The following is a 7,521-nucleotide window of genomic DNA, read 5'->3' as shown; positions in this document are numbered from 1 at the left end:
AAGCTTTCTATATTAAAAAGAAAGGGTCTGATTGTGTATGTCATACATCCATCATATTGTATTCTGCAGAAATGTGCCTTCTCCAAAATATTTTATCATGACCATCTAGTTCTACGTCACACACCTTGGCCCCCTGCGCACGCGCGGAAGTTGACTTTTTTTCTGTATGTTCCTGAGGCTGTCATTAAAAAGTTGGCAGTTGGCGCTTCACTGTCTTCTTTCCTCTCTTCCCTTTTCAGGAAATGTATTTTGCGCCACAATCAAGTATACCTTGGAAATATAGTCACCAAACTTCCCAAGAAGATGTTCTTTTGTAAGTGACACACGTTCTCATTCTGTACTATTATTTACTAGCTGATATAAGTAAGATTTAGGCGCCCGGAAAGAACTGTTGCAGGGGTACAATAACACTTACCTCCTTTTTATGAGAACGTACTGAAATACCAACTCACCTTACTGGCGATATCGCGCGGGCCTCGTTGACGCATTGCAAGATAAAAACAAAAGCGGCAAGGTACATCAACAACACCTCAAGCCAGAATCGGCACAAGCACATCACTAACGTTCGCAGAGTTCTTTGGGATACTTGTGTCGTCAGCGGCTTCGAAACGAGTGCGAGGGATAAAAGAGAAATTGACGGACGCCTCCTGCTATTGTTCGTACGCCCTTGGATGTTCGCACTAGGTTATGAATAAAATAAAGTGCGTATGTGCTCGCCGCAGCTGTAGTGGGTCACACGGCATGCTATTTGATCATATCCGCCAGCGCTTGTTATGCTTGGGCTAAAGGAGCGAGATCAATCATCGTCGTCATTGCCGTGTCGATTGTCCACACCTGCGCGATTCGACTGCAAAATGATGTATTTACCAAGTTTGCGACTATTCTCAATTTCAAAAAGTAATCATACAGTCATTTCTGTTCGAATTTTTTATTTGAATATACTGCAGGCCCTTCACAACCCGTGTAGGAGTGGTACAGAAATGTAATGATAAAAAAAAATCATGGTGAAAAGTCAATACACTGAATGCGGTTAATAAAAGAGTCGCTGTTATTGCAACACACAATTTGGTTAGTTAACTTGTTCGCACTGTGAAATGGCCGACGGAAAAAGGGAGTGCTTGTGAACACTAATGCGACGTGGGGGAAGATAGATTGTTTTGGAATGATTTAGTCTGGTTGAGCGTTTTGGAGGATCTTGCAGGTAATGAGAACGTGTTATCTGAATGAACCATGGGTATTATTGATAGATGAATTTTAGTCGTGAAATCGCTCTTCTTTGCAAGAGGGATTTTAGGTTTGCCCTTGCGAGCAGACCTGAGATACTTGACTGCCTTTTGTAATCCGAATATACAAACCTAACTGCTAATTTTTGCATGCGTTCTAATTTATTTATCAGGCATTTTTGATGAGGGCTCCAGATTAAATCAGCGTATTCTAGGCATGACCTTATTAGTGTTTTGTACGCATTTAGTTTGAGGTGTGGTGGTGCTGCGCGCAGTTTCCTTTTCAAAAAGGATAGTTTGCCTTCGGCTTTTTGATACATGGTACGAGATATGAGGCTTTGTTAAGGTTAGGCATGAGTTTAATACCTAGGTATTTTACCTGGTCGCTTTGTTGATTATTGAGCTTATGATCCAATATGTAAAGTTAAGGGGGAGTTTCTTATTTGTGAAAGAAATTTAATGTGTTTTTGATGTGGTCAGTTTCGTGCCCCAAGTGTTACACCAAGAGTGAATTGTTTGCATTGAATTGTGAAGTTCTATCTAGTCGCCTCAGTTGTGGACGACTGTGTACACGACACAGTCGTCAGCAAACAGGCGCATCTGAATTGAGTTTTTAATGGAAAACTGGATGTCGTTAATGTACAATAGTGGTGCCAGAACGATCGATCCTCGAGATACTCCCGAGTAGACATCGAGTGATTGTGAAAGAGGATTATCGATTGCAACGCTCTGTTTACGATTGGTTAGAAAACTGGTGATCCAGGATATTACTTTATTACTAATACCAAGAGCCGATAATTTTGTGAGTAAATCCTCGTACGGAACTACGTCAAACGCTTTAGAAAAGTCTAAAAAATTGCATCTAATTGACCATCATTATTAAGTACGTTAGCTATGTCATGAGTTAACTCAGCTAGTTGGGTTATAGTTGACAGGCTTGATCTGAAACCGTGCTGTTGTTTATATCGAAGTTCGTTTGTTTCTAGGTGAGTTATTATGGCCTTAAATACTACGTGTTCCATTATATTACAGTATCAGCTTGTTAATGATACTGGGCGGTAGTTATTTAAATGTAATTTCGAGCCCGATTTATGTATTGCAACTATTGCAGCCTTGCGCCAATCCTCTGGTAACACTGATGTTTGAAGAGAAAGAGTGAATATTTTAAATAGATACTTTGATGTCCAGCTTGTGTATCGACTTAAGAATGAGTTAGAAATTTGATTGGGGGCGGTAGATTTTTTAAGATCAAGCTTATGCAATAGAGAAAGTATGCCCTCTTCACTTACAGTTAATTCTTCCATTGGTATTTTGATATCGTAAGGTGTTAAAACTGCATTAGTAGCATGTTTTGTAAAAATTGACTGAAAGAAGTTACTCATCTCATTAGCAATGTGTTCAGGATCCTGAATAACTTGAATCGAAATTTTGATTTGCGTTATTTTTTTTTTTCGTTCATCTGAAAAATATCACCAGATTTTTTTCTGAGGGTCATGCGCCATAAAAGAAGGTAACGTAGTGTCAAAGAAACGGGCTTTTGCTTCCGATATTTTTTGTTTTCATGCACCGATAAAATCTTCTAACGTGTGCTTGGTTCTCTTTTCCACCGTCGTTTTATTTTTATTTTTAGTTGGATTATTTCACGTGTTATCCACGGGTATTCTCGGTTAATGCGTTTCTTTTTATTTGGAATGAAGGTTTCCTCGCAATAATTAACAATATTTTTTTAAACGCGTCTAAAGCTCTTGTACATTTGTTAGTTCACTGAATGTATGAAACTGGCATTCTAGGAAACCTAGCACAGCAGGATAATTTGCGCGTGTATAATCCTTAAAGTAAGTAGGTTGTGATTTCTTGTATTTTCGCGTGGTTGAAATGGGACAGGTTAGAATAAGAGCTTTGTGGTCTGAAATGTCATTCCCATGGACACTGAAGATCCTTCTAATGTACTACTTATAAGAACTAAGTCAAGTAAAGATGATGATGTTGAGTTACCATTTGGTTCACTGAAAGCGTAAACGCCACGTGTAACAGTAATTCTGAACTTGCGACGTCACGGCCCTCATGCGTGCGGTTGTTCCAGTCTATTCCGGGAAGGTTAAAATCCCCGGCAACAATAAGCTTTGATCTAGAATTAGTATGTTTGGAAAGGTAATCATGAATATGATCGATGAAGTCAGGTGCTGCATTTGGGGGCCGATAAACGCCCCCTACAGTTATGTTTTTGTTACAATACGTTATTTTGCACCATAAACTCTCATGGTCGGGAATGCCATCAAGTTCTAAGGACTTTATATTATTTAATTGCTTTTAATGATTAAAAATATATTGTAAATCATTGTCGAATATTCGTTTCTCTTCATTTATTAGGGACCATAATCACTGGACCAATCACCGGAACAATCCAACTGTGACTATTTCGAACGATTGTACCACAGGAGAGCTGCGGTTGCTTACGCAGATGCATCATTTCCTGAGAGAACAGATGGGGCACGTACCTCCGGCTCAAAAACCTTCAGCCATTGAAATAAAGATTTATCGCTTTAAAAAAGCCAACGAACCTGTTGTCTCAATTTAGGCAGGGTAATGCTTGCGGTTACAGAAGCACTCCAAAATATTATATGCCAACTCTTACGGTTTTCTGAAGGAACTATGGACAACTCCCGAAATTTATATTTTGAGGAGATGTGGCGAACAATACGGGCGATGCGCAGGCAAATTTGCCAGTTTGGGTATCATTTAGAGGGCAAAAAAATATTGCTAAATCCTCGTTTTTAGCTATTCCAGAGGCGTTATATGAAAAGCTTCAGAAATTTGTCCGCTTGCTAGAGAGAACCGCACAAAAATACAAGATATTTCATATTTTTTAAGAAATAGAAGCCGTATGGGTGATACAAACGGAAAGTTTCAAGTGTGTAGCCTAATATTGTGCTTTCAAAGTAGTGGCTTAATGCTGGTCTTCACCCAAGTTTCCTTCGCTGACATGGCATGAAGTTGCTTTTTCTCGGTCTCCTCTGTTAACTATGTGAGGATTGGGGCTTTTATTTACTTAATGTATGAAGCATGTTGTGAGTGACGAACGATACTTTTTAAATCTCCGTAGGTTGTATATAGCCTTGGTAGAAGAAAGTTACTTAGTCAAACGATCACGCTAGCGTTGTTCGTGATGTTTTCCATGATCCTAAAAGAGCGGCAAAAGACACCAACTTAATATTCAGTGGTAATAGGAGGCATGTTAGCTGCAGTACGTTTCTAGATTGTTGAATTTGTGGCGGAGAAACGAAAAAAAAAGAGTGGGGGGCTATGGACAATGACTGTTCTGGCGAAGTAAATTGTGTGTGGGTGAATTACTGCGTTTGTAAAAATTCCTTAACAAGGGGTGGAAATCGTTATATGCGGGCAAGGTTTCAAAAGGAGCAGTCATACGGTTAACATTTTCGCTTATAATTACGGGCCACTGAAACCATTATTGGCACTGCTCGAAATAAAGATCTTCGTTGGAAATTGGTTGTGATTCTGCAAGGTCGTGCAAGTCTGCTTTAAGTTTTTTTTTTCTTTTTTACCAATGTCGCTATGCTTGAATGCCCTCAAAACGGTGTTGTGTGTTGCGGTATTACCCTTAGCTTGTTCGGCGAACACAGCCTGTTACGTACGTCTGGTCACATGCTCCTTTATTGTTTTATTACTTTCAATATAATGGGCCACCAGATACAATATCTCTTTGCAGTTTTTGGTCACTTACATACCACTCAGCTGCCCGGGTGTGTTTTTATGAACGGCAAGTAATATAACTAAGCCCATTCTTTAGCAAAAGGACTTCATGCAAACGGTATATTTTACTTCGCTAAGAAATGATAAAACATTTTGTATTTTATCCAACTTGAAAATTTTGCTACCCGGACAACCCTAGTATTTACTTATGGCTGGATAAGGAACTGCATTGTGAATTACTGAACAGAAGCAGCGTACTTTATTTTATTCCTTATGTTCGAGTGGACGCACTTTATTGTAGATACGAGAACGCTGCAACAGGCAGCTGGAGCATCCAATTAGTAATTTTAGGAATTAATATCCAGCACTCTAATATATTCATATTAGAGCTTTGAACAGACGCAGACCTATCCGCATGAGGGTATGACAACATTTGTTCCGCTAGAGCACAGTATCATGGTAAAATGAGATCCTTGCCCTGATTACGATTGGTAGCCGCAAACGACAAACAGAACGGCATCATAGAGAAGTTACCGTTAGGTGAATTGACGATAAACGTTTGAGTGAACTTACTGGTCTGATGACAAATGAGAATAATAAATGTACGATTAAATAAACGAAGTAGTCGGGGAACGAGAAGCACGGAGTATAATGCTAGACGTTTAATTAGGGGCTACAGGGTGAGAAACTGTCAAAATTTCAATCAATGGGCCTTTGTATCTACCCAGTGTATTTTCGCTATTATTGGAATTCCATGCTTAGACCCATTATTGACGCATAGTTATTTGACGGGGAATACTGGAATAAATTAATAAGAGAAGAAAACAAAAAGTTGATAGAAAAATGTCTTTAGTCTAGGCGCATTATTGGAATGCAGGAAGATCGTGGGGTATGTTGCGAGCATCGTCGTAGAGTGGCAGTAGCGTCATGTCCGCTGCTGGCCTTCCAGGCTGTTTACCCGTGAGGCCACTAATCTGTGATCGAAGGTTGACAGGTCCCCGATCGGGTAGACGAGCCTTTATTTTCAGATCATTAGAAAGCAGAACACAGACGCACCTGCCCTTTCTTGTCATGGTTTGATGCGTTGCATCAAAGTACTAGAGTTGCAGTAGTTCATTGCAGGAGACATCCATTTATCTCATAAGTGGACGTCTTATCCTCATACTTGCTGTTATCTAAACGAGGTTTCTTGATCTCGGTTTCATACTTATCAGCCATTACTCCTGAATTCACCGATGTTGCTTCTGATGCGCGAATGATCAAATAACGCGCCGGCTTTATGATATTTTGTGCCGCCTGTGAGCCCTCAGGCTTTTCATTACGTCCTGAAGTATTATTCATATGGTTCGAGACGCTTGGACGAGCGAGGACTCGTGGCGATGTTTTCGGCCGCCAACCACCGTAGTGGCTGGAGAATAGCCGAGTCCTCTTTAAAGAAACTTTGTACCTGCAAAGCAGCTCACCCACTGGGACCTGGCCCGATTTCCCGTTGACAAGTAAAGGACGTGAAACCCGATGTCCAAAATCCAAGAAAGGAGTAAAAAAGAAAAAAAAAAATATCCCCGAGCACTGCACAAATGCAGTGACCCAAACCTATCCTTTTTTATCTTTCTCTCTCTCTCTCTCTCTGGGCAAATGGGAAGGCGATAGAGCAAGAAAGTGCAGGCAATCCCATGCAATTAGCAGATGTATTAGCGGAAAGGCCCAACAAAAGTGGCCAAAGCAATGTCGTGGCACACCTTACCGCAGCACAAAAAAGAAAGAAAGACACACAAAAAGCATCAGAAAAAAATTGTCAGATTGCCTGGCAGAAAGCACAGAGGATTGATCTCGCCCGTCCTTTCGATCGCAGAAAGTCATGAAGGGACACGTGAAAGTTTGCTTAATGAGTGGCAGAGAAAGTTCAATGATATCTGAAGCCTAGTGACAGGCTTGGCATACTAGTAACGTCTGCTTTCAGGATAGTTGGTACATGGCTAGAAATGGTCTTTCTCTTGTCCGTGTCTTGCTTGTGCGCCTAAAACCATTTATTGGCATACTACTTCAGCTAAGATGAGGGATGATGAAAGAAAGGGAGCTAAATAAAAAAGAACAAGAAAGCACACATGCACTAGCACATAAACGAGTGCAAAATTCAACGCCTGGTTCTGAGTTGCTTTGTTTAGAACAGATGTGCCTTTCACACGCAGAGAGTGATTCAAGCTCTAAATTAGGCTCGTAATGGGCGCCGGCTAATTGGGAGGGTGGCCAGCGGAGGCGTCCAGCCGATCAGAGGCACTTGTTACGAACAAACATGTACGTGAATTCAGCCTTAACACTTCGATGGTGGCGACTCTCAGCATCCCTGCGGTGACAATCCTTTGGATGCATCACATCGCTACCGAGAACTTGCGTCGTATGTCTGGATTATTCTCTCTCTGTCTGGGGCTTCGAATGTAGAATACAAAATTAAGTGGCATATTGCGTGGCATTTTCTTCTCGCTGTGCTGCGCTGAACGCAAGGGTTCCAAGAAATCTGGCGCGCAATAAGCAAGATTGGTCTTAGCATAGCGGTTTTCTTTAAACGCATCCCAAATCGACAGTTTTA

The sequence above is a fragment of the Dermacentor silvarum genome, chromosome 6 (genome assembly GCF_013339745.2).
Source record: "Dermacentor silvarum isolate Dsil-2018 chromosome 6, BIME_Dsil_1.4, whole genome shotgun sequence".
Taxonomy (NCBI): Eukaryota; Metazoa; Arthropoda; class Arachnida; order Ixodida; family Ixodidae; genus Dermacentor; species Dermacentor silvarum.
The sequence above is the reverse complement of the archived record's forward strand: the minus strand, read 5'-3'. Positions refer to the sequence as shown.